Source organism: Malus domestica, chromosome 09 (assembly GCF_042453785.1).
Source record: "Malus domestica chromosome 09, GDT2T_hap1".
Lineage (NCBI taxonomy): Eukaryota > Viridiplantae > Streptophyta > Magnoliopsida > Rosales > Rosaceae > Malus > Malus domestica.
Genome location: NC_091669.1, coordinates 13,255,477 through 13,275,100, shown reverse-complemented (window position 1 = coordinate 13,275,100; position 19,624 = coordinate 13,255,477).

Sequence of the window (19,624 nt, the reverse complement as noted above, 5' to 3'; positions counted from 1 at the left end):
TGATCTACCTTCAGCTGGGGGCGTTGTAAAAGTCAAAGTCATAGCTTTTTTATTGAAGATCTTGTCACAGAGCCTTATAAGGTTATACAATTAAAACACAATTGAATGAGTGACTGACCTGATTCCAACGGCGGCCATGGAAGTCGAACACGAAAACAGGCAGGGCACGGCAACACCAAGATCTTTTATAAACTCCTAGCCGAATACAACTACTCTATGGGAAGCATTATGTTGTGTGTTCTGGGGCTTATAGGGACCGGTGTTTTTATATAGGCTAAAAGCTAGGGTTTCTATCCATAAAGGAAACCTAAACTTACTTTATTAGCCTCCAAGTCAAGTATCATAATCATATTCAATTAAGGATTCCAGCAATCCTATTTCCAATATAAGACACCTTATATAGGATTGATATCTTTAAGAGATCAAATCACAATTAACATTATTCTCCAATATTACATTCCTATTACATGTAGTAGACCACTTAAAGGTTGATTTATATTGGATAAATCCAACATTCTCCCACTTGGTCTACAAAATGTAATATTCACGTTTATACTTGAGATTGAAGACTAATGTCACTTTAGTGGCCATGTAATAGTGATTACATCTCATCCTTAATGCAATTTATGTCAAATGCATTTCTTAACATGGAACTAACAAGGTTGTAGGGTTGACACAACCCAGAACCTTCATAATCACACATGCTAAGATCCTCATTCACATGAAACACAAATTATGATCAAGAGATGAAACTTTAAATTAACCAAAATGTCTTACTTTATATCCTCTCAGGTCCACCTTATTGTAACTCATAAGTTAAACTTTATGCTTCTTCGAAGCCTTAAATATGCCAATGCAGATATCCTTCATCTATTGAAACCACCATAACATGCAAGTGTGAATACATCTTAAAACAATCACGCATCACTTTCATTAGACCAATAACAAGCACACAGACAATGTTTGAAGCCAACGGACACAACTGAAAGTACCAAATAGGCACATGTCCAAGTAAAATACCTAAAAGCTTCGTAAAACAAACTAATCCAACACTTATGAGCAGATGAATTAACATGTTTTTGACACTGATCTATGCACTCTACCAATTACTTTAATGGTGATTTCCAACACCTGCGGGCAGATGGAAATCCTCACAACTGACGCATAGGCCATGCCATACCATTTAGTATGCAGTTTGATAACAACTTGATATCTGACATATATTTCATCAGATAAATGACTAGCACACAAAAATGTGACTTAATGAATCCAACTGAAGATTAAACTGAATACATGGATTCTATACATACCTTATAGGTCATCTGCAAATGTAAGGCATTACTAACACGAAACTCAAACTCCCACTGATCTGCAACATCATCACTTAATTTGCAAATCAAAACTTTAATCATATTTTTGAAAATATGCCTTTGGGAATAGCCTTACTTAGTCAATGAATGCATATTACCTCAATGAAAGATACAATTAAGCACGAAAGCATTCATCACTGTTACACAAAAACATGCATCCAACAACCATCTTATATGTATTAATAAGTCCACATTTATGTTAAGTCCTTATGTGCCTCAAAACGAATGATCAACCAAGAAATCCAAATGATTGCAAGTAACAGAAAAATGTACGCATATACTAAGTAGCCATTCGTGCAACTTAAACATATTATTATTATTCGAGTAACACAAATACATGGAAGATAGAATAATGCTTTAATAAATTCATGCAAATCCGCTTAATGCTCAAAAACTCCCACTAAGTTTTCAGAGTTTATACTTGCAAATAAGTTAATGAGTGTGAAACCCATTTTTGTTCACTAATTCTCCCACTTGGGTAAACACTCTTTCAAAGATGTACCTAAATAAAACTGCTTTATATTTTGGACATAATAAATTAGACATCTCAACCAACGTAAAGTTGTCAAACAGAATTTCAGCAATGAGTTACACTTACTTTAGAATTAATCATAATTAATTTATAAGCTTGATTGCTACCAAAGTTATACTGATCAAAATAGACATACTAATCTTCAAAAAATAAAAATATAGAGCCGTTTTGGATCAAAATAGTAGTCTAAAGTCACATCTCAAAAAGACTAACACAATCTGCCAGTAAAACGGTCTATACGAGCATGGGTTACTAGTAAATTCACCATAATTAACATACATGGCAAAAAATTACGAAACTTTGCAGACACATAGTAGACATCTATATGTTGAACGTAACTAAACTTCAGATCATTTGGTGACCATTAGATGTGTCATTCACCAGATTTAAATCAAGTCACGTAATCTGCTAGAAACAATTATGTGCATCTATCATGAATTTATGCATCCATAACAAACTCAATTTCATATTATTTCAATTTCAATGTCCACAGGAAACTTTAGTAGTCAAATTTCATCCTCTAAACTGACATCATAGTTCAAATTGAAAAGATTTACAAGCACAAGATTTAAACAATGCGTACCTTAGCAATCCTTGATTAACCTCCATGGGTCTAATACTTTGCATCAACAAGTCTCATGAAGAGACACAAAATACGTCATGATGCAACCGATTTCCATGCCTTAAAACCACAACCTATTATGGGGCTTATAGTGGAAATATTTGCAACTGATGGCATGGAACTTTATCCCCAATAAACTTCATGAAACTAGGTTAATTTACACCTATAGGCAGAAAATTAACTAGTTTCTAGTACTAGATTTTATGTCTCAAGAGTACCTTCATGAAAAACTTCAACACCTATGGGCAGATGAAGCTTTCACTACTCTTATGAAATAAAACCCATACTATGCCATCATAATTAAACTAAAAGAAACAATCCACACCTGGGGGCTGAAGATTATCACTTTTATTCTAATTAAGATGCTATGTTGATCGAAATAACTCAAAAACCATAGTCCCAACATCAACTAAGCGGCTATGGCTTGCTTAGTTGACAAGACATTGATCAACTCTGCCCTAAAACAATACAAGAAGTCACATGAATTAATTAACTGTAAGTGACAAAATTATTATAACCTGATTCGAGCTTTGAGTCTTGCCAACAAATAGCACTAATTCCTTCATGACTCCCTTTGACATTAAATTAATTTCAAGAAACCTGACAGCATACTTGAAAGAGGTTAATCACATATAGAACAAGTTTCATTCCACCACAAGAATGTCAATACTTATTAGTATGGAGTCAATTACTTAAAAGCTAAATTGCTCAAATGTTTTCTTAAGTTAAACATGTTCCTTTCCTTTTTATATATTTCTTTCTGTAGTACAAAACTACTAAACATAGCATTAAAATCATGCATTAGCTTTGTAAATACCAAATTAAATAGAAGGAACAACCAAAATTATTTTCTTCCATAGAAAACATCTCCAATATATGCCCTACATTAGCCTTGAAAAGTTTCTTTTCTTCTCCCCTTATGACACATAAAAATTTACTAATCAAAGCACTGTTTAAATTCTTTAGGCATAGGAAAAATCACAAACAATAATACATGTTTGAAAATTCATGCTTATCAATTAAGCCACATACTTTGAGTGGATTACATACCTCATGCCTTCATATGTTCCCCACTTCTTTGTAAACATATATATAATCACATGACCAACCAAAGTTCTCATATAAGAATAGATAAAAATACAAATGAGTATTGTCACATAATTACTACGAACCTTATTCATTTGTATAATACCCTTATTCTTGTCACTGGATGCCTTTTGTCATTCTCAGTCAATCCACAATTATACATCAATTTTTCATAGTTAACTAGTCATGTATAATTTAAATGACTATTGAGATAGGAAAGCACATTATAGAAAAACCCGATTGATTAGGCATGTAGGTTTCTTACACTGTTAATGGCATAAAATTTTATCCACATCTCATGAAAAATTGGTTCAAGCAAATTAGTTACAATTTATCATATGCCATGTTCAAGGAAAAATTAGAAGAAATTGTGTCACCTTACACATCCTTGAAACAAACAGCCATATCCGTGATGCTATAGATGCAATAACAAAAATTGCCAAAATTTATATTGACCTGCTTTCAAATATAGACATATATAAACTTAGCATATGCATTCCTGCAACACAACTGTAATATATGTTACCACAATCATATATATAGGCACAACTCATATACCAATAATAGTATTGAGACATTTAAAAGTGAACAATTCCATCACCTACATTCCGAAAGATGTCAAGCAATATTTGAACTATTACGCCTCCTTCTTAATTCTAAGAATTAGGTTGCAGTCAAAATTGGGTTCTAAATAATTAGTTGGTTATGCTAGTACAAAAAACTCTTCGATGCCACCAAAACAAGGATCCAAAAACATATTATTCCAAATAATAAGGAGATGTCACGGCATAGGTAAGTTATGCAGGAACCAAATAATCACCTTTTAAATCCACCACAAAATCTTGTCAGCAATTAAGACCAAAGGAAAAGACTACACCAAAACCCAAAATCCGAATTGAGTCGATGAAACACAATGCTCTGCTTTGGCAGAGGTCGACTTGCTAAATGGAGAGGCCGCATCACTTTTCCAGTGTAAATGTGTATTTACATATGCTTATAAAATTGACAAAGACATCCGTAGTACATGGTTAAACATTCCAACCAAAAGCATCAGCTTTAAAATAGAAAATTTGAAATATGCCATGGTTTCCGGTCATAGTTAATCCAATGAACTAACTAATCAATTTTCTTCAATATCCCCTTATCAGAACTATTGGTGGCAATCAAATTTGACTAATCAAATTGGCTAAAAATAAAAATTACATGCTCTTGCTTGATCAAAATATTAGCAATCTCCAGACTTTGGTGGTTCGACCCAAACATATTTTATGCAATAAAGATGCCTGATCAAAAAGCTATCAACTAAACCATATTATCTGCAATTAAAATTGGTATAGTTCAAAAAACTGTTGGGATTTGAAGCTTATTCCATATTTGGATCATCACCATTATTTTAATTTTATACTTCAACATGGTTTATATATATGCTTCTCCGCATGCGGCATGCCACTATTATAGGATTGATCCACGATTTGCTGCTATTCTTGATAAAGTTTCCCAGATTCATCATGCCATAAGATTATTAAAATTCTTGACTAAAACCGAATGGTTATATAACCTATTAACAATCATCAATTGTACCGATTGAAACAACATGGTGGTGTTGCCAAGTATATGCAATCATAACATGGATTAAAAAATGCAGTTCATAAAAATATTATATAGTCCAACCTAAACCCTAATAGGTTTTAATCATATAACCAGTGGCTCTGATACCAATTGTTAGCCTTATAAGGTTATACAATTAAAACACAATCGAATGAGTGACTGACCTGATTCCAACGGCGGCCATGGAAGTCGAACACGAAAACAGGCAGGGCACGGCAACACTAAGATCTTCTATAAACTCCTAGCCGAATACAACTACTCTATGGGAAGCATTATGTTGTGTGTTCTGGGGCTGGGACCGGTGTTTTTATATAGGCTAAAAGCTAGGGTTTCCATCCATAAAGGAAACCTAAACTTACTTTATTAGCCTCCAAGTCAAGTATCATAATCATATTCAATTAAGGATTCCATCAATCCTATTTCCAATATAAGACACCTTATATAGGATTGATATCTTTAAGAGATCAAATCACAATTAACATTATTCTCCAATATTACATTCCTATTACATGTAGTAGACCACTTAAAGGTTGATTTATATTGGATAAATCCAACAAGAGCCTCTCAAATTTCAATAGCTATTACAAGAGGGGCATGAAGTTACATTGTTGTTGCCTGAGGAGCTACAATCTTGCCCAATGGACATGACATCTACTCTGCTGCAATTTGTTTAGATGTTGTCAATCGGATGTGGGGCCCCACGTTTGATCTGGCAAACATATTTGAAGTGTTCTTGCCACAACTGCTGTATCCTAATCCCTCTGATCCTTTAAATAGAGAACTGGTTTCAGCTTCAAAGACGTGTTACCAAGCTGCTTACAAAGAGTTAAAGGCTTGAGGGTGATTGTGAGAACCGCAACGACTCCTCCAACAACTAACACATGAACTCAGCTCACTCCGTCCCAAAGATTCAACTCGGCGATGGTGATTACAACTGCTTTTATTAGTTCACTCTTCCGATTTCGTATCTTCACAACGACTTCTCCGCCATTGGATCATCCTCGCTTGGGCTCTGTTAGGAATTGTTTCAGCTTCTAGTGTTGCTTCGCGTTCAAATCTGTGCTCATTAATGGCGCGATCTCGTTTTGGTTTCAAATCTAAATCGTTTCCGAGTAATTGACGGCGTCGGTGATGTCTGAGCTCACAGGAATATTAAGGAAGGTCCAGTGGTTGTTGATGAATCAGTTGCTTGGGTTTTGTTATGTGATATCCATCAATGAAGCAAGTGAACACCATGATATACTCAAAGGACCATCAGTATCTCCATCGAGTGCACCTTTGGCTACATCAGTGTCCAACTCCCATAGACGTTGGCAAAAACATTTCTTGCCACATGCTGCGCCGGTTGCTCTATCAACCTCATTCTCATGCTCTTGTTATTGCTACATCACCAGTGGAAGCCTCAGCAAATCCATCCCTAACTGAAACGTCCCCTGAAAGGCAAAAGATTGTTAATACAGCACCAGCAGCAACAATAACTACAACAGCAACCGCAACAAGAGCTCCTGATTTTGCTTCCATTGATTATCAAAGACATGTTAGCCACCAGCTTTGATGGATGAGAAGTAGTAAATGGAAGCTTTGTTCAGATTTGGGTTCTCAAATCAAATTGAATAGCTGGCTGAAGGAAGTGTGCAGCTCACCCGAATGGCCGACGGGGCCTTGTTTGCATTTGCCCAGTCAAAAAGAAGAGGAAGGGATTGGATCTCCGACAACACTAATAGCTTTCCATTCTTTCTGCAACAGTCCCTTTCTACAACCATCAATTTTCATGATCTGTTTCTGCATCCATGGCCTTGGGTTCTTCATTATTCTCTTGTTTATGCATGCACACGACATACCTTTTTGCAGCTTCGGGAAAAACCACCACTCTCCTCTCCTTTGACCAGCATCTCTCTCTCTCTCTCTCTTTCAGACATGGGTTATGATTGCCCAACTTTGGTCTTTTGAATGGAACCTCGAACAGAGAAGCAACTTCTCTTTTGGAGAAGAGAAAAGGCTAGAGAAAAACCCTGGGTTCTCTCTCTCTCCCTTTCTTTTCCTTTTCTTTATCTCTTCTGTTCCCTTTTTCTTACTTTTCCTTACTTTCTTCTCTTTCTCCCTGTCTTGCCTTGTTTTTCACTCTGCCCGAAAGGGCTATATATATATATACACTATATTATATTGCATAAAGGTTACAAATAAAAGCACTTTCCCTAAGAGCAACTCCACCCATATGGATTGCTCGGGGGACAGGGGAGAAGAAAGGGCCTGAGGCCCGGTGGACAGTGCTCCAGCCATGGAGAGCCCGAGTGAGGGTGGGAGCCCAAGCACAAGGCCCGTGAGGAATCCACCAGCCTGCAGCCCGAGGGCCAGGCATTATTTAATTTTTTTGTGTCAGGCGCGTGTCCCTCACTCGCGAGTGGGGGCGCGTCACCCGATCGGATTTCAGGCGCTAGGGCCCGGGCGCAGGGAATTGGCAGGTGACCGTTGGGAAGCCACGTGGCTTCCCATGGTCCGTTCGATTTGAAGGGGTTTAAATAGGAGCCGTCCGATGCAACTGATTTCAAATTAAAAAAGAAAAAGAAAAAATAGTTTAAAATTAAGCCCATTGTGACACGTGGCACAATCTGGAGTGTTGGAATTCAATTTTTTTAAATCCAACGGTAGAGATTAATTATTTGAATAAAATTTAAAAAAATTATAAAAAATCCGAAAAAATTGTAAAAAATCTGAAAAAAATTTTGTAAAAAATATGAAATCCATCGCTAAATAATTGTTTTTTTATAAAATGACACGTGGCGCAACGAGAACGATTTAAAAAATCTTATCTGAAATTACAAATAATTTATTTTGTATTATTTAAACAAACAAACGAAAAATAATATTTTATTGCCTATTGCCAGGGAGGAGGGCTCCAAGGGTGGAGATGTAAATGACAATTACTGTTCATTAAGAGCAGTTACTATTTATTAAATGCAGTTACTGTTCAATAGGGTGGATTCAATAGTGGATTACCAGGGAGAAGGGCTCCATGGGTGGAGTTGCTCTAATGGGCTTTTTATTATATAAATATATATATATATATATATTATACTATATTATATTATATGAAAAAGAAGAATAAAAAGAATAGTTGCTCAAGTTTCTCTATTCTCCCTTTTTTTTGTGTTTTCCAGTTTGCCCGACTTGGGGCATTTTTCTAGTTTATTTTCTCTGCAACCAACAAAGATGCTCCCATGTTTGTTGTTGGAATTAACAAGAAGGAATACAAGCCAAACAACAATATTCTTTTCGATGCTAGTTGCACCATCAATTGCCTATCAACGACGAAAGGACCGAAGAGGCAGCTTCACCATCATTCCTAACAGCACTGGAGCCGCCAAGGCTGTTGAGAAATCGGGCTTGAGTAAGCTGCAACCTATCAACAGATCAAAGGACTGCAACCGTGGTCGCAGAGGATTGCCTGATTAGATATCTTGCCCGAGGAGTTGTCTGCACAATGAGTTGGTGCACAATGGAACTGTTATCTTGCCCGACGGGCATGTCGACTTCTCTGCCGCTCTTTCACATCGTCTCCGGTGAACTCCGCCTTATCAACCCTTGCTGTTATCAACCCTTGCTGTTGTTAATTATTGGGGACCTGTTAGCTGCCAGATTTTATATACGTTCACTTGAGTTCATGGTTGAGAAGAAGAAAGTTTGAGCTTCAGTTGAATTTGGGTCTCTGCCCGAATCAAAAAGTTGAATATGAAGAAGCATGAAAAGTCAAGGCTGCACTTTAGAACTAGTGTGTGGAAGGGCTTCCATTCAATATGTCTTTATTGTCATGGTGGACTTTCTATATATATATAAATGATGACTCTTTGATGCTGCAAGTTCATACAAGCTTCTCAATGGCTTTATAAACCATGCATTATTCCCAGTTGCTACAAAAGAAAAAATGGCTTAGTGGCGAGGTTTTTTCCAGGTGTTTTTCATGCTCAATGTCTCTTTCTTATGCCTGCTATATCATCAATCTTCTGGAAGAGCTTATTGGAATCGTAAGTTTCACAAACTTTGCTCAAATTTGTAAAATTTGGGGGGCTTCTGTTTGCACCCAAAATGTACCCATTTTTACTTATTTGGGTCATTTGGGCTAAATATGGTATTTGGAGGATTATTGTGCATGAATGCTAACTTTGAAAGATATTTGGCTGCAAGTGGGGTAGTTTGACATTATAATATTGTTTTTTCCTTTTATTTGGGTGGTGGAGGTTTGCCAAGAGATTTGTTTAATCAAGACAAATGCATGATTTTTCATATTCCTGCATAGGACATGTGAAAAGAAGCCAGCCTGCTTCTTTTAATTATTAGTTTATTGCAAGTGGTGAAAACATGTGGTCGAAGTACAAGTTGCCCTCTTTAATATCATTTCACATGCAAGCTGACAGCGAAGTTTCTTTCGGGCAAATGCAATGTTCTCAGCAATGGGCTATCTCATATCTTTATATAAAGAAGCAGAGGCACAAAGATTATGAACACTTAAACAACCAATCAATCAACTCTACTCAAATCAGCTCATCAGCTTCCTTATAGACATTTAGCTTTAGCCAAGCATCCATTGCTTTCCTTGTTTGCTCACTAGTAGTATTGATCTCATTTGTAGTTTATGTACAACTCCTTTTCAGTCATTTAAATTACAAGCAATCTACAATACCAGTCATTTATTTTCCTCAGTCATTCACACTTCCAGCAACCTTGTAATTTAGTTGTTGTTACATTTCTCCATATAAGTAAAGTCCTTATCTTTAAGGCAAAGAAATAACTTTGATTTGAGCCACTCTCACTCAATGACACAATTTCTTAGTTTGAAGTTGAATTCAGGTGCAACCTCAATCATTTAGATCTCGTCTACTAGCAGCATCTTGTAGTGGCACGCTCGCACCCACCAATTTCATGTTTGAGTAAATTCTTGGCATGCCCAAGAGGCCCATGGCGAATTTAGGGAGCAAACAGATATATTTCAAAGGATTCTATAATCCTTTCAACATTGAAATGAATTTTCAAGGATTCTTGTGGATTTTGATTAAAGATTTGAGTGGATTTTGAGAGACTTCTTGTCATTTAAAAAATTAATTAAAAATAAAAAACTTGAAAAAAAATAATGAAGATCTTTGCCTAGTTCTCCCGAGTAACCCCAATCCCCCATGATCCACCACGTAGAAATGTAAAATACCTTGCCATCCAACTTGAACTGAGTCCCATTCCTCCCCACAAAACTCAACTTCGTTTCGTCGCGAAGTTTATGCAACAAGTGTTGATGGAGATTTGAGAGCATGTGGGGAATATGGTAGAAAAATCAGAGCTAACACATTCAACCAAGAAAACAGAGTAAAAAATGGAGAAATATTTTCAATGGAATGGGGAGAGAGAGAAAGAAAGCGAAGAAGGTTGAAAAGAAATCCTAGGCATACAGATTTGCACAGAATCTATAAAGGTCCTTTAAATCCTAATTGACTACGTCAAAATTCTAAAGCTCTTTAAAATCCTTTAATTAACTACCCTTGTATTTGAATTGACTTTTTAAAATCGTAATTAATTACACCAAGATTCTAAAAGTCTTTTAAAATAATTAAAATTCCTATTTTATGCTTTGTTACTTTTTATGTGTTTTATTTTTTTAAACAACCGGGCCAAAACGACATCGTTTTGGTCATGCAATAAAAAATACATAAAACGGCATCGTTAAGGAGGGCTACGGTAAGGCTGTGGGTGTAAAGAGAAGTTTCAAGTTCTATGAGGCTCTATTTAAGGCCATTATGTGCCACAACCTGTATATGATGGTCAAGAGGTATTTTAATGCAATTTTGAGTGAGGGAATCTTAATAGGAATACTTACAAATTATATGAGTCACTCGATCATACCCGCAAGGTATTTGACGAAACACCCCACTTAACTGTCTCTTGAATGCTACGCTCAGGAGCTACTATATAGAGAATTGATGAGAAGATATACCTTGTATCTCTTCAATAACATGATATTTGAGTCAAGTGGCAATGATGAGAAGCCCCATAGTTTTACTATTCATATTGCTCCGAAGGTGTGTGCAAGGTTAAGGCACTCACATATAGGGTTGGGTTCGGTACAGTCACCGTACCAAAACCCTTGTACCAATTACTGTACCAAACTTTTGGTTTGGTAAAATCTATTACCATTACCGTACCAAACTTTCGGTATACCGAAGTTCGGTATTGCCAAAAGTTCGGTTGACATGGTATGACAATGGTAATTGCCATTTTGTTATGGGACAAAATCTGTTTTTGTTTTTTTAACCCAATTCAAGGGAAAAACTTTTTTTTTGGGTACCTTTATCTCATACATTATAGATTAAATTCATCTATTATTCATCATTCACAATTCACTTACATAATAATGCAAATGATGCATCAAGATTCATCATGAAAATTAAGCTTACAATCCAAATAGAAGTTACGAACCAAAACAAATAGAAGTCAACAATCCAAATAGAAATTAAAATTTCAAACCAAATGAAAATTGGAAGTAAACTTCAAAAAGGAGAATTCATTGATCAATTATTCAAGCTTGAGATGTCGAAGCTTTTGGAGGAGGCATTGAATTTGTAGAAGATTGAGTTTGTGTCAAGCCTACATTACAAACAAAGAAAACATATTAATTAGTAGCAAGAAGAATTAAAGTTGAAAACCATTTAATAACAAATTTACTAAAAAAATTAAAGCATATCTTTCTTGTTTTCTCTTCTTCCATTTCCTTGTAAAATTGAAGCATATCTTCCGTTGCTTTCTTGTAGAAGTTTACTTCATCTGCCCTAAGCCAACCACTAGTACGCACTAGTGACTCCATTATTTTAGAGGTCAAGGATACCCTAAAAGGGTCCACAAGCCTCCTCCCTAGGCTAAATGCATTTTCACTAGCAACAGTAGAAGTGGGGGTTATGATGCGTAAAATAAGTTAACACACAAATTAAACCCTCTTTTTGACAATTGTAGTATAGATGTAAGTAGGGTATCGTTCTAGGCCGGGGATTAGGAGGGATTGCTAATCTATTCTAAATTAATTTAAAAATATTAAATAAGACTCAAGGACATAAAATTAGGCTAAAAACTCTAATAACTCGAAACACACTTAAAATGACTCAAAATAATGAAAACAATTAAATTAAACACTAGGAACTGAAATGGACGGAAATTAAATTAAAAGACTAACAATAAAGAAAACTAACTAAATAATATAATTTAATAATGGATGGGTGTTTGGTTTTGATGAAAAGTAAATTAAACTTAATTAAATTACAGAATTGATAAAAACATAAAATTAAGGTAAAATGATAAATGACGGACTAGCTAGAGGGTTCTTCTCCACACATGACACATATGCAACCTAAATTGATTTTCAGTTGTTCTTTCAATAAATTGTGAATCTCAAAACTCCAGATTAACCGTGAACAGCACTTTTTTAATCTTCAAGTTTTCCTTAAGTTATTGAATTGGACGGGAAAACGCATACAACAATTCAAAACATTCTTCAAAAGTCCCCTACGTGAAAAACACAATAGAGATACAATCAAAGATCATTAAACTTTGTGAAAACTATAAGCATTGACGAGGCATTCGTAACTATGAAAAGCATGATACTCTTGCCAAGAATTTACTTAACGTGATTGTGACTAGCAACCTTTACTACTTGTGAAAATAAGTTCATAACGATTAGGTGAAATTCACTTATATTCTAGCATCAAATTCATGCATGTAAATTAAGCGTGCACTCTCAACCAACATACACAAATCAGTTTTTATACGAACGGATAAGTAAATTGAATTCACAACTTATGAAATCACAACTGAAGGTAATCAATTCATATTACAAATATAATCATGGCTTTGAATTAACCTCTAGCCAACATAAATTTAATTTCACATTATTAAAAACAGAAATAAAAAAGAAGTTTGGAAAAATTAAACCGAAAGAGGATCTGCTGCTTTCTGCCCGTTTCTCCTTCCCTGCTCTCTGTCCGTTCTTGTTGACCTGCCCGTACTCTATTCTTTTCTTTTCCCGTTCTACTTTCCCACGCTGCAAGGCAGCCTTCAGTCCCCCCACGTCTCCTCTGTCTCCCTCTTCTGTTATTTTCCATTTTCTGTCTGTCTTCACGCTGCCCAAAAGGGCAGCTCCCTCCCTCTCTCACGCTGCTGTCTCTCCTCTCTCTTCTATTTTTTTATTTCCCTTTTTTTTTTCTGGCAGCAAGGCTGCCTTCTCTTTTCCTCCAGCTGCCAAAGGCAGCTTTCCCCTGCAGCTTCTTGCTGCTCTCTGGACTCTCCCGCCTTCTGCTATTCCACGCTGCCCAAAGGCAGCCCTTTCACTCACCTCTGCACGTCAACTCATGCTCAAGCTGCCAAATGGCAGCTTTCTTTCTTAACCTCTCTCTTCAGTCACGCTGCCAAGGCAGCGTCTCTTCTCCCGCCTCTGTCTCTCTGACCTCGCTGCCCAAGGGCAGCGATCTCCCCAATCCCGTGCGCACTCTGCGCTTATTCCCCCGCAGCTTCTTGCTGCTCTCTTTTCACGCTGCCCCAAAGGGCAGCTCTCCCCCCTCCTTTCTTCACCGATTTCCACTCTTCTCTGTCTTCTATTTTTTTTATTTCCTTTTTTTTTTTTCTGGCAGCAAGGCTGCCTTCTCTTTTTTCCACCCTCCGCAAGTCCTCACTTCCCTCTTCTTTATTTTCTGTCTTTCTTTTTCTTTCCGCGTGTCCTGCTCTTCTTTCTTTTATTATTTCTTTCCGTTTCTGCTGGTTTCTCTTTCTCTCCCGCCAGCAGCCAAGTGCTGCTTTTCCTATTATTTTATGCGCCCCCCAGCTGCCAAAGCAGCATCTGCCTTCCACCTCCTCACGTTTCCACCTTGGATTCCTTCCTTTCCAGCTGCAAAGCAGCTTCCTGTTGTTTTCAGAAGTGAAGAATATGGGAGTCAACGAGGTAAAAAAAATATAAATCATGATGCTCTCTTGCTCCCTCTTTGACCGACTCTCCCCATTTCTTTTGTTTATGCCGTGACATAATTCTACCAATAATCCATGACAGAATGAGAACGACTAAAGCAATTTTCGACGAATTTATTATTTAAAACTCATTTGTGCTATTTTTATTTTCTTTGCATAACAAATCCTATAAACACAAAAATAACGTAAATAGCTCAAAAATGTAAGGAACTAACTAAGAAAAGACGAGTGAATTCGAAGTAAAAATATATATAAATATGATCCGATCAAATACCCCAACACTTAACTTTTGCTAGTCCTCGAGCAAGACCAAGAAAACTAGAAAAAGTACTAACATGAAAAACATTAGTTTCCCCCTATGTGACCCTCATAGAATTTCATTCAAGAAAACAAATCATCAAGAACCATAGCTAGCATCAAGGAACTAATCCAAGTTCATCTTCCTTATTCAAATATTAGCAGTAATCTTTGAATCATCCTTGAAGTGTAGTGTGTGAGATAGCCATGCTAATGCAATTTCATGTTTTTATTTTTAAAATCATCATATGCAAACTAGTAACCTTCTCACGGGATATACACTCAATCACATATGTGTTTAGTTTTAGTGTGTTTCGCTCAAAGAAACAAATGTAAAATTTCTACCATAAGCTTGCATAAAGATCACTTCTCCACAGTCATAATTGCAAAACTTAAATCAAGAGGACTTTTATTGGATGTAATGAGGCTTAGGGATAGGGTTATTGAAACGAAAGAATAGGAAAACACAAGTTCCAAGCTACATTGCAAGCAATTCTTTTGTCTAGATTTATAAGAACTCAAGCTCTCCAACGATTCTTCAGAAACCTCCAATCACACCCTTAAACTGAAACTTGAAAAACAATTTTTTTTTTCTTTTTTCTTCGTATACAATCTTTCTTTTTCTTTTTCTTTTCTCTCTTTTTTTTTTTTTTTTTTTTTTTTTTTTTTATACAAACATGAAATACCCCCACACTTATTTTTTTTGCCAAACACCTTCAAAGTACTTTACAACATTTCTCATAAGACAATCTCACATTGCTCACTAGCTTGCTTTGGAAAGGGTAAGGAAAAAAAATGTTTCAGGTATAAGGGTAGACATATCTGGAAATAAGAAATAAAAGGCTCAACATACACGGCTCAAATTGGCAATCTAATGATATCATTTTTCTTTGGGAAACATAGTTATTTGGGCCATAGTGGTAAACCTAATGCCTCTATCATTTCCAAGTTCATGCAATCAATGACAAACATTTCGAAAGATCGTTACGCAAGTTCTAGAGATGTATCTCACATAAGTTCATCACACATGAAAGAATAGGAGTGTATGAAAAATGCACACTTTCAATAGGCTCAAAAACTCACATAGGATGTATATGGTCACTAAATTCACATATGAAGCTTTAAGTCATACTTTAGTTTCACATTAACAAGGCTATGTGCATTTGGTTTTTCAAAGATGATCAAACATGTACAAAACTAACAAGAGAATTAGGAATTTCACAAAACACATGTTAACTAAGTTCTTGATGATCATGGTTCAAATTTGATCCAATTATATCATTGGGTCGGGAAACTAACAAAAATCTAATTCAAAACAATAAGGGAAACAAGACAATTTTTTATTTTTTAAAATTTTCCGAAATTTTTTTTTTTTTTTTTTTTTTTTAAAGAAAACAAAACTAATTAAGAACACAAAAAACAACAACACAGTTTTTTTTATTTTTTATTTTTAAAAGAAAACAAAACTAATTAAGAACACAAAAAACAACAACACAGAAACAAATGAAATTCTGGAGATTTCTACCCCCACACTTAAACTGGACATTGTCCCCAATGTCAGAAAACACTATAATGCAAATAAAAATAAAATAAAATAAATAAATAATAAGAAACAAAATAAAGCAATTGGACTGACAACTTCCCTAGTTTGCAGTAAAATCAAGCGATGACCCCCAAGATAAAATTCTGCAATCAACTTCAAGGGTGGAAATAACCAAAAGTTCCTGCAAAAAAAAGAAATAATTCAGTTAAGTACGCAAGAAAATTAATTAAAAAAAAATTGCAAACGAAAAATTGAAAATTACGATAAAAGATAATGAATAAAACTAATAAGTAATCATTGGTCGTGCTTGTTGACTTTCCACAGCTTTCCTCTTGAACAGGGTGACACTTAGCTTTTCACTTGCAAGTGATGATTTTATGATATTGTACGGCGAAGCTTTGCTCTTTGGTTATGTTGCAGTTCCTTATTTGTTCTCCAAGCAGATGTGGCAGCTTCTCTAGTTCCTCAGTTCGGACTCCTTCCGCTGGGATGATTGTGCAAGCTGCATTCTTCTCTGCTTGTTTCTTCTGCACAACGGGCAGGCACGAGGGAAAGGTGTTGGTCATTATTTCTTTCTTCAATCTTTCCAAGTGCCCACCTCTTGCTTTCTTTCTCCTTGTCCCTAGCTGAATTGTCTCCACATGCTTCGAGGTATCATTTTCACTTCCCTTACTGTCCCCCAGGCAGATGTGGTAGACGAAGAGAAAGCATAAAATGATGAAGATGAGTACTCGAGAGCAAGGCTAGGTAAGCAATCAGGAAGGGGTTCCAGGCAGTTGGCTCCAGATCGGAAGATTGATACCAAATGCTGGCTGATTGCTCTCTTTCTCCTTGTCGGAAAACAAAGACAAGGAGAAGGACATGGAGAAAGCATGATATGAGATACTCTTGCTTTCAACCTTTATGATATGAAATACTTTTGCTTTGAATGGGTTGTTCGCAGGAGTATCCCAAGGAATGAGGAACATAGAGTGACTCGAGAGGATTCTTTGGGAATGCATTTTCGGATATGAAGAAGTGTTGAAAGGGTGTGCTGAGAGAGTGTGCTTTTGCTGTGGAAGGCGAAGGTAGAAACTTATAGGACTTGTCTTCACAACCGGAACTGTTCTCTCACTTAGTGTCGGCAGCCGGTGGATGGGTGAAGAATACAAATTACGCGCTTTCTGACAAAGCTGCCCGTAATTTCCGCAAAGCTGCCAGTTGCATGTGACAAGTGCTGGCTAGGCTGAGAGAGACAGATGGTTGGAATCGGCACTTCGACAGACTGCCCGTGATTTTCGCAGAGCTGAGTTTGCGTGTGACGGGTGACAACACGTCTGGACGAATTGATCTTGCGAAATCCGGGGTTCGGCTCGTGGTTTCTGAGCAAGCCCAACTTTTAAGAAATGAACGCCTCTTTTGAGAAAAGAATCCGGCTTTTGAGAACGGAAACTCCTCTTTTGAGAAAAGAATCCGGCTTTTGAGAAAGGAGCCCCGACTCTTCGATTTGCGAGAGGACGCTTCTCTGAGGAGCGCCTCTTTGATTTCTTCTTTTTATAGAGGCGTTAATTTTGTTCCACAACACACTTGAGTACCCTCCTGTAAACACTCCCTTCTTGCACTTGTTTAATCTTGATCATTCCGACTCTCTTCTTTCTTTACCACCTCTGAAAAATGTCTGGCCCTTCTGATCGTCGTTTTGACTTGAACATTGGTGAAGAGGCAGCTCCGCCTTCACCAGACAACATATGGCGGCCATCCTTCATATCCCCTACCGGTCCCCTTACCGTGGGGGATTCGGTGATAAAAAATGATATGACAGCTGCGGTGGTGGCCCGAAACCTTGTCACTCCCAGAGATAACAGACTGCTCGCAAGGCGGTCTGATGAATTGGCGGTCAAGGAGTCTCTGGCTCTTAGTGTGCAGTGTGCGGGTTCCGTATCCAACATGGCCCAACGCCTATATGCCCGAACCCGTCACGTTGAATCCTTGGTGGCTGAAATACAGAGTCTCAAGCAAGAGATTAAAGGGCTCAAGCATGAGAATAAGGAATTGCACAAGCTCGCACACAGCTATGCCACCAGCATGAAGAGGAAGATTGACCAGATGCAGGACACCGATGGTCAAATTTTACTTGATCATCGGAGGTTTGTGGGTTTGTTCCAACAACATCTGCCTTCGTCTTCTGGAGCGGCACCGCGTAGTGAAGCTCCAACTGATCAACCTCTGCCGCCTCCTCCTTCCGTGGCCCCGCCGACTGCTGAAGCCCCGCCTACTACTGAAGCACCACCCGACCAATGAATACTATTAGTTTACATCATTGTAAAATATTTGTACTTTTTTTTTTATTTTTTTTTTATTTTTATTTTTATTTTTATTTTTATTTTTATTTTTATATATATTTTTTTATATGTAAATTAAAGTAGAAAGACTTTGGTTAACCTTTCCCCACACTTAAACTAAATAACACAAACTCACAGAAATCAAACAAATAACACAACTAACTAAACAAGACAAAATGAAAGCATTAAAGATAAGGGTGTAAAAATGCAAATCTGATTGGGTTAGCGATTCCAAAGTCTCCCTTCGTTGAATGCTTGGGTTGCCTCCCAAGAAGCGCTTGATTTAACGTCTTTAGCCGGACGCATCTTTCCTTTAAATTTCCCTCAGCTCCATTTGTGCCTAAAATCAAAGAAAGAAAAATAAATCAAATATCAAAAGTAAAATACACAAACACCAATATAAACATAAACAAAAACAAAAATAAAAGGATTAGCAAAGTTACTAATCCCCGGCAACGGCGCCAAAATTTGATGCGTAAAATAAGTTAACACACAAATTAAACCCTCTTTTTGACAATTGTAGTATAGATGTAAGTAGGGTATCGTTCTAGGCCGGGGATTAGGAGGGATTGCTAATCTATTCTAAATTAATTTAAAAATATTAAATAAGACTCAAGGACATAAAATTAGGCTAAAAACTCTAATAACTCGAAACACACTTAAAATGACTCAAAATAATGAAAACAATTAAATTAAACACTAGGAACTGAAATGGACGGAAATTAAATTAAAAGACTAACAATAAAGAAAACTAACTAAATAATATAATTTAATAATGGATGGGTGTTTGGTTTTGATGAAAAGTAAATTAAACTTAATTAAATTACAGAATTGATAAAAACATAAAATTAAGGTAAAATGATAAATGACGGACTAGCTAGAGGGTTCTTCTCCACACATGACACATATGCAACCTAAATTGATTTTCAGTTGTTCTTTCAATAAATTGTGAATCTCAAAACTCCAGATTAACCGTGAACAGCACTTTTTTAATCTTCAAGTTTTCCTTAAGTTATTGAATTGGACGGGAAAACGCATACAACAATTCAAAACATTCTTCAAAAGTCCCCTACGTGAAAAACACAATAGAGATACAATCAAAGATCATTAAACTTTGTGAAAACTATAAGCATTGACGAGGCATTCGTAACTATGAAAAGCATGATACTCTTGCCAAGAATTTACTTAACGTGATTGTGACTAGCAACCTTTACTACTTGTGAAAATAAGTTCATAACGATTAGGTGAAATTCACTT